The sequence below is a fragment of the Octopus bimaculoides genome, chromosome 20 (assembly GCF_046866305.1).
Source record: "Octopus bimaculoides isolate indiv1 chromosome 20, ASM4686630v1, whole genome shotgun sequence".
NCBI classification, from domain to species: domain Eukaryota; kingdom Metazoa; phylum Mollusca; class Cephalopoda; order Octopoda; family Octopodidae; genus Octopus; species Octopus bimaculoides.
The window spans coordinates 38,756,738-38,766,483 of record NC_142947.1 but is presented as its reverse complement, the minus strand read 5'-3'; the positions used below and the strand labels follow the sequence as shown (position 1 = coordinate 38,766,483).

The window sequence follows — 9,746 nt, the reverse complement described above, 5'->3', positions numbered from 1 at the left end:
TACTTATTTATCCACATCGTTCGGAATAAATCATGCAGTATCTCGTAGCTTCTAGATTTTGGAGATGTGATTGTTTATTCTTAGAATAACATTGTAGGATCGGGTACGGCTGTTCTGAACATAACACAAGATAGAATATTTGGGCCTGCGCCACAGAATTGCCTCTGAAAGTACGTCACACAAATAAGGAGCTTCAGCTCTTTAGCTGCTTATCTAAGAGAAGGTAACTCTACACACATCTGTTTCGTGGCGCTCGTATCATTTAGCACCAGACCAATAAAAGGTTTGAGGCTCAGAGAGTGGGACAGGATTTACACAAACCAAGCACACTATGATAATATTCATCGTGCAACGGTTTCAGCAATCCAAGACATAATCACTAACAACCATCACACATTCTTCATACGTTCAGTGACGATAGTGGAAAAAAGCGACGGGCATAGGTAAGGACTGTTACTGTAAGTCTTCAGTGTTGATCCTGCACACAGGCGGCCATTCGGTGATTGTCGTTTCCCACCGACATTGGAGCGAAACATTCAACTAAGAAGATTGTGCAGCTGTTTCTTGCTGAAAACTAATTCGATAAAGCCACGAGTGGGTCCTGAAGAAGAAATATAAAACGAAAGAAACCCAGAAGTATTCTGCTATATCAGCCGTCTTCGTTACTCTAAGGTTCCGCATATGTGTACGTGTATATGCTTCGCTGTGTGTGTGTGTGTGTGTGTGTGTGTACATATATGTTTATATTCTTGGGGATAAACGTATGTACAAATTTGTGTGTATATCCATATGTGTATACATTGCTGTATAGCCAATCATTGTATGTGGAGATATTTAAACCATATGTATATATATATATATATATGTATATATATATATATATATATATATATATATATATATATATATATATATATATATACATACACACACACAAACATACATACATATATATGTGCATACATACATATTCTTTTATTCTTTTATACATTTCAACCCTAAGGCTGTGGCCACACACACACACACACACACACACATATATATATATATATATATATATATATATATATATTTGTATATATATATATACACACACACACATACATAATGCATATATACATACATATATATATGTATATATATATAATACAATATAATACATACATATATATATATATATTTATATATACAATACATATATACACATGCACATATACACACGCACACGCAGTTGCATACCTCGTTGTGAATACATTAATTGTATAGCTTTATAAAGCTTCGCTATTGAACTAATATCATTAACCACTTCTGATATAAAAAGAAAACATCAGTTTTATCCAGCCATTCAACTGCTGTTTGTCTATCCAAAGTTAAGTTAATTCTTTACACATTTCGTTTTATGGTATACGCTTTGTTGTCTTATATATTTTATGATATTTTACTGTCCATTTTATTGAACATTTGCGTGGGTACAAGTCAATATTCATGAATCGATAAAACCACGTACATGCAACGCAAAGAAGACAAAACATAGTTACATGGTTTTTCCCAGCATGATAATGACGTGGACGATTGCTATTGGTTAAAATGAATTTGAACTAACCCACGGTGTTTCTATTATTTGATTTTTCATTGTCTCAGCATCTATTTTATTAGAAAGAAGCTAATGTCTGCATAAACAATGGCTGCTTCTATTCACTGACCACATACACTCCTACATACTCTCAGTAATTAGGTATAGATTGTAATTATGTAAATTATATCTACGTTTATTTCAGCGAAAGCATGTCTGTGTGGTTAAGAAGTGCGCTTTGCAACCACAGGCTTCCGAATTCGAGCCCACCGCGCGGCAACATCTTAGGTCGGTGTCTTCTACCATAGCCCCGGACCGGCTAATACCTTGCGAATGGGTTTGGTACATTGGCCCTATGTAGAAGCGCACTGTATATACATATATACATACATACATACATACATACATATGTGTGTGTGTGTGTGTGTGTGTTGAACAAATTTGAAGTTGAACTAGGAATTTTTCAACTAATTCACATATATATAAAAGGCATGCGTCTTCTGTAAATAAAATATTCATGATGAGTCTCTCAAAAAGAGATGGGAGTCCTAAATAAATGATTATCCAAAATCCTAACAACCGCCTTTTTTTTAATGTATAAAATCTGTACACCACTTCAAACAATCTATACACACATACGCACGCACCTACACGCACGCACACACACACACACGTACATGCGCACTCAAATATATATATGTATATATATATATATATATATATATATATATATATATACACACACACACACACACACACACACACACACACATATATATATATATATATATATATATATATATATATATACTGAGAGACACACACACGTATATGCACTCATACACATATATATACATATATTGAGAGAGAGCGAGAGAGAGAGAGAGAGAGAGAGAGAGAGAGAGAGAGAGAGAGAGAGAGAGAGAGACTTACATTGACAGACGTTCAGAGAACAGTTCCGTAGACCAATAAGACTGAGCGAAGAAAACGAAAACTGAAACAGAAGCAAGAAAACGATAAAAAGAATAATGGAGAAAAGAGAGATATAAAAAAGAATAGCAATAGGCAAAGAGTCACATAAAAACATCGAATGGATTTGCAGGAACGTAGTAACGTGTTTAGAAGAGGGTGGGTAGTTAGAGAAAACAGGAATAGGATAAAAGGGAGAAGTATCAGAGAGTTCTGAATTGAAAGACGACAATTTTCAGTAATATTTTATCAGCTTCGCTTTGTCAAATTGTAGCTACTTTCACTTTCGGCGATTAACAAGTTTTTCATTGTGTATATTGTTATTCTGGAATGTGGGTTTTTGATGTTATAGAATTATTTTTGTGCTGATCAAATAGTTTTGTTATCTCAAGGATATTGTCAATATTAGTCGAATGAAATACATATAAAACAGATATATTACGAATATAATGTTACCACCAATACGAGGACAGAATGGTTCAACTACACAGTACTTCTGATAAGGCTGAAATCTGTGCCAATCCCTTGGCAAGCAGCAGAATTGTAAATGAAAGTTAGCGTTATTCTTTGATTTATTGTTCACAGACGACACAAAAAAAAAATGTTTTTCATCGGGAATGTTGTTGTTGTTGATTTTGAAATGTGGTTTTGTGATATTTTGTGTTGATTAATTATTCTTGTGTTGTTCAATTTTGTGTTATTTTACGAGAATGTTGAAAGCGTAAGCTTGTCTTTGCAAGCGCTGAAATAAATTCTTCCTCAGCTACCAAACAAGATGAAAACGGTTATAGTTTAATCAATTAAAAGTTGTAACGTTATTAACAAAATTGCCTTAAAAGCGTACTAGAAAAATAGAGAGGTTATTGCTGTATGTTTTTTTGTTTTTTTTTTTCATAATACCGTACTTTAACTGCCATTCAGCTCTGATCATATACCTCTATAATCAAAGAGATTCCAGCCGTTCTCGTACTATTTTGATAGTATGTCAAACATTTATATGAGTGAACTATGTAGAGAGGACGTCACACATTTATGCGTGAAAGGAGTACATCATTTATACGAGTGGACTATATTGACAGCACATTCGTATTTACATGAGAAGACTGTGTTGAGAGTACGTCATACATTTACAATAGAGGTCTATATTGAGAGTACGAAATACTTATACGAGGGGAGCATATTGAAAGTACGCCTCACATTTTTACGAGATGGCTAAATCGAGTGTACGCGGAATTTGAACTCAGAACGTAACGTAATTTGAACTCAGAACGTAAGCATTTTGCCCGACGTGCTAACGATTCTGCCAGCTCACCACCCTTCGACGTATCTATATTAGCAATAACCTAGGTGGATGAAGTTCAAATTCCCTCTTTCACGAAATTCGAACGCAAAAAGTAGACATGTTCTTTATATATATATATATATATATATATATATATATATATATATATATATATATATATATATATATATATATATATATATATATATATATATATATATATATATATATATTTATAGCCGTTTGCGCCATTCCTCGTACTTTAAGTGTTATCTCGTCACAAATTCACAAACATTTAGGGCATTTTACAGTCGATTGAATGAACACTAAATAGACAACTGATTGATCATTTTGTTGATCTAGGAGAGAAGAAAAATCGATAATAATAGTATTGAGTTCGAAGCCAATCAATATTAAATGCCCAGCAGTCGTGTAAATCTATGCTATGTGGAAGAAGATAAGTGTAATGTTTCTAGTAGAAACCTTTGTCGTAAAGAGATATGTTTGTTTTGCTGAAAAATAGAGTGGGAGGGGAAAGACTGAGGAACAACTACATATATTATGTCTACAATATCATTATCAATTGTTTTTGCATGAAACGTCATAATTTTCCTTCCTTGTCTGACGTAATCAGATATGACATTGTCGCAGAAAATGTTATAATAGGAAGAATTTCGCCAGAGACCGAATGAGGACTTCTTTTTAAATGGTTCCCTTTCAAGTGAAGGGTTTCGACTTTTATGAAGAAATATTCCATCAACCCTCGGTTTTTCTGAAAACATTACAAAGGAATCACACACAAGCGTCAAAATGGATGCCCTCATAAGAGGAGGCTCCGCAATATTTATTGAATACTTAGTGGAAAGTCCTTCATATTATCTTCCATTTAAAGGTTTGACTGCAATTGAAACAGCTTCGGTGATCTTCGTCTATCTCGTTTATTTCGCTTTGCTTGTTGCTTTAGTACGATTAGGTTTCCGATCGCTCTTGTTTCTAACATTACTTTTGCTGTTAGATTCCTGTTTAGAGTTTGCTGAGCGCTCAGTATGCCCTACATTGCCAGTTACATACTTTGCATTTTTAACACAATCCAATCCAGAGAGAGATGAAAATCGGATGTGCAGTGTGCTGGAATATATTAACCGTAGAATATCAGTAAAACATATTCTCAAATGGATCATGGATCAGTGTGAAGATTTTGAAGTAAAAAATAGACTGTTATTAGCTATAGATTCGATATGAGAAGAATAAATTTAACGATAAAGTGAACTACCGCTAAAATAATTATTTATAAATGGCAATATACTGATTCATCTATATTTGTAAGTATGGTATAGATATATTTCTATTCACCCAAACATATATAAGTACATACATTCACGAAAACACACACGCAGAAACACACAAATATATCTACACACACACACACACACACACACACACACACACACACACACACACACACACACACACACACACACACACACACATATATATATATATATATATATATATATATATATATATATATATACATATATATATATATATACATATATACATATACACGCATATATATACACTTATATTCATATACATACATATATATACATATATACATATATACAAACATATATAAATACATACATATATATACATATATATACATGTATATATATATATATACATGCATATATACATGTATATATATATATATATATATCTTTATATATATATATATACACATATATATATATACATATATACATACATACATATATATATATATATATATATATATATATATATATACATATATATATATATACATATATACATACATACATATATCATCGTAAATATACAGGGATTAGCATTGAGTTGCTTCTCCAACATACTGAAAATTTAGAAATAGCAGTCAAAAAACTACTGATTCTAAACTACAAATTTTTCTCTAAATGGATGGCGATATTTATGGCGCACATAGAACAAAAAAAAAACAGAGTGAAAAGCAAAAACAAACCTGCCTTTAGTTAATTGGATACGAACGTTTCGCGGTTAAGATATTAATCTATTCCGTCTCATCAGCCCAATATTCTGATAAATCTGAAAGTGTCTCTAAACAAATTCACGGTAATTTCTGGCCATGCGACGCCAAAAATCAACGAGAAGAAAAGGCACTTACGAATTCATCGGCTAGCGAGTTCAGGCATCCCATCTCAAAAGAAATCCATTCCATGTGCGTCACAAAATAGTCCCGTATGAAAAAAAGTCCCGTGTGAAGGGATTACGGTTTAACCATCTAACTTAGAGGTATCAAATATAAATTATACAAGAATAAGGGCAGGGAATCGTCAATTAGTAATAGAATTAATAATTAACAATTTTGCCAAGTAGTTCAGTATGAAAAAAACCTTTATCGGTAAAATCATTTATCATCGTAAATATACAGGGATTAGCATTGAGTTGCTTCTCCAACATACTGAAAATTTAGAAATAGCAGTCAAAAAACTACTGATTCTAAACTACAAATTTTTCTCTAAATGGATGGCGATATTTATGGCGCACATAGAACAAAAAAAAACAGAGTGAAAAGCAAAAACAAACCTTACATATATATATATATATATATATATATATATATATATATATACTTCGTTTTTGGATTTGGTTTGCAAGATTCTTTATGTGAGTTCGTGTGTTGAAGCATATTCTGTTGTGTCTGGAGAGTCATTTTCTTTTGTGCCTTATAATTTAATATACTCAGCGGTAAAATTTCCACTTATTTCTTATTTTTATATTTATGTTTTTATAAAAATAAAGAAATAAAAAGAAATAAGTAGAAATTTTATCGCTGAGTGTGTTAAATTATAAGGCGCAAAAAGAAAATGACTCTCCCCAGACACAACAGTATATATATATATACATGGCAACACCATATAATCTGCGTTGACCAAAAGCAACCTGTCTTCTGGTAGCCATCTTGTACTTCCCGCATCTTTCCATTCGATAATCTAAAGCCTGGAAAAGATGGGCTTCCGTGTTAGAGATCTATGAAACTTAAAACCGCATGTTTGTATGTATGTATGTATGTATATTAGAGGGAAGAAAAGGGCAACAAAAACTAAGGCTGGACAAGTATCTGAACTCATTTATAATATTTGATTTGAGTAAGGCGGCGAGCTGGCAAAAACATTAACACGCCGGGCGAAATGCTTAGCGGCATTTCGTTTGCTGTTACGTTCTGAGTTCAAATTCCGCCGAGGTCGACTTTGCCTTTCATCCTTTCGGGGTCGATAAATTAAGTACCAGTTACGCACTGGGGTCGATGTAATCGACTCAATCCATTTGTCTGTCCTTGTTTGTCCCCTCTATGTTTAGCCACTTGTGGGCAATAAACAAACAAGAAACGTTAGCACGCTGGACGAAATACTTGGCGGTATTTCATCTGCTGTTAGGTTCTGAGTTCAAATTACGCCGAGGTCGACTTTGCCTTTTATCCTTTCAGTGTCAGTAAATTAAGTAATCGACTGGCTCGCTCCCCATAATTTCGGGCCTTATGCCTAGAGTAGAAAAGAATATGTAATTTGACTAAATATTACTGACCACTGAATTAAATATTCTTTCTGATCACACCGAACCTAGAATTCATCTATTAATTTAATAGCCATAAATGCCTTCCTCTTTCACTTTACCAAAACCTTGACGCCTGACCCCTCAATCCGAACCGACCCTAATGAATGATAGTGGCATCTCATCTTTATCTTTATATTTGATTTTGATTTTCATTACTTTCGCTTTCATTCATTCTTTCCCGCACCTATCCCATTCCTTTCTTTCCTCTCTTTCTTCTCTTTTCTCTTCCTTCGGCCACAGCCCATATCTGTCTATCATGTCTGTCTGTCTGTCTGTCTCATCCTATATACACACGTGGACCATTTTCATACTAAATAACCACATAATCTATTCCTTCAACATTATTCTTTTATTCTGGAGCACCGCCTTTAGTCAAGCAAATCGACCCCAGGACTTATTCTTTGTAAGCCTGGTATCTATTCTATCGGTGTCTCTTGCAGAACCGCTAAGTTACGAGGACGTACACACATCGGCATCGGCTGTCAAGCAATATTGGAGGGACAAACACAGACACACAAACATATACATACATATACATACATACATACATATATATATATATATATATATATATATATATATATATATATATATATATATATATATATATATATATATATATATATATATACGACGGGCTTCTTTCAGTTTCTGTCTACCAGATCCACTCACAAGGATTTGGTCGGCCCGAGGCTATACTAGAAGACACTTTCCCAAGGTGCCACGCAGTGGGACTGAACCCAGAACCATGTGGTTGGTAAGCAAGCTACTTACCACGCAGTCACTCCTGCGCCTATTATGTCAACATTCAAAATACTGCCAAAATACTTCCTGGATTTACCTGGGATCACACTTAAGGACCGGGTTTCTTTCGAAGTGTTATTTGTAGCTTTCGTCTCACCAGATCTAGCTAATCCATCGTTTCTGTATAATCCGACAGCTATGGATGAGAATTTGTTTTTAGTTAAGTGTCTCTAATATGTATAGCTAGCAGTGTCGTATAACTGTGTCACATCACATGGTCCCATACTTTTAAGCCTTGCTTATGTGTGTTCTTATATCAATAGTAACTGATGGATTTTGTGTTACAGGAGAAAATTTGTGATTTGTTGCTTTGTCTCTAAAATTGCTTGAAGTTTTAGTGTTATTATTTGGGGTTATTTTTTACGAGATTTTTTTTATATTAGTGTTTGCAAATAAGCTGCGGAGTTTTATTTATCGAAATCTGTCTTCTATTTATAATTTGTGAAAAAATGCTTCTTTATTAATATTATGAAGTATTGCCTGAACAGCAAATAAGATCCGCATCTCTTCGAGCACACACGTATATCAAAGAACTACTTGAACACGAGATCTGAGATTATGGAGAAATATAAGCACTTCGAGAAGTATTTTCTGTGCCATTTCTGTTATTTTTAACATCACATTTGATATAATTTTGGTGGTGGTGGTGGTGGTGGTGAATTTGGGGATGATGATGACTTAAACAGTTCAGAATTTGCATGACAACCGGGGATATAAAACTCAGAACTAGAATATTTGAACTTTTAGGATAAAAAGCTATTATAATTTGACACTCTCTTTTATTTATTTCTATTTTTTCAAAGTTAGCTACATTGAAGTCCTTGCATTTCACAGTTTTCTCTCTCTCTCTCTCTCTCTCTCTCTCTCTCTCACACACACACACACACACACACACACACACACACATAATATGCCGGTTCGAATGAAATTAGCTATTGTGTAGACCTAAAGAGATGATAGTGGCAAGCAAATAACCAGCACCTAACGAATTGTGTGCGAGGAATCGTCGGAAAAAATACATACGCTGATGAAGACACGGATGGCAAATTATTTTATTTGTTCATTGATGTTGAAACCTAGGTGCATAGGTAACTACTGAAATGTTTTTATTTTTCATCTCCTTCGAAATTACTCTTATCCGTGGTTTGGGCTTTAACTTCTCTTTTCAGCATGCAAAGTGTCCTGTTAAGTTCTCTTTTGTGTATAGAAAGGCACACTAATTTTATATGAAAAATATGTTGTCTATTGACTCTATTATGTATGCTGGCCACTGATAGAAAAGTTTTCTAAATTTTCAACCCTTTATATATTTTCATAGTAAAATTTTCATAATTTTGAATAACGTTGGTACGTAATTTTTCATTTGCTGCCGACTATAACTGCGCTTGCGCGGTGGATTTGAAACATCATAATGTATATAGATGGAATATATGCGTCTTCAATGTTCCACAAATGTAGATTAATTATAGCGCCTATGCTGAT

The 9,746-nt window shown here is 33.7% G+C and overlaps 1 long non-coding RNA gene across 2 annotated transcripts in view; it reads left to right on the top strand.

The window, feature by feature from the left end:
- The first annotated feature begins 4,420 nt into the window (after positions 1-4,420).
- Positions 4,421-9,746, top strand: part of LOC149131689 (uncharacterized) — a 37,639-nt gene continuing 32,313 nt past the window's right edge. The window contains exon 1 of one of the 2 annotated variants that reach the window (XR_016237664.1): positions 4,421-5,146. This is a non-coding gene — a long non-coding RNA (uncharacterized LOC149131689). The remainder of the gene's footprint in view (positions 5,147-9,746) is intronic. The other variant, XR_016237665.1, reaches the window with a different exon arrangement.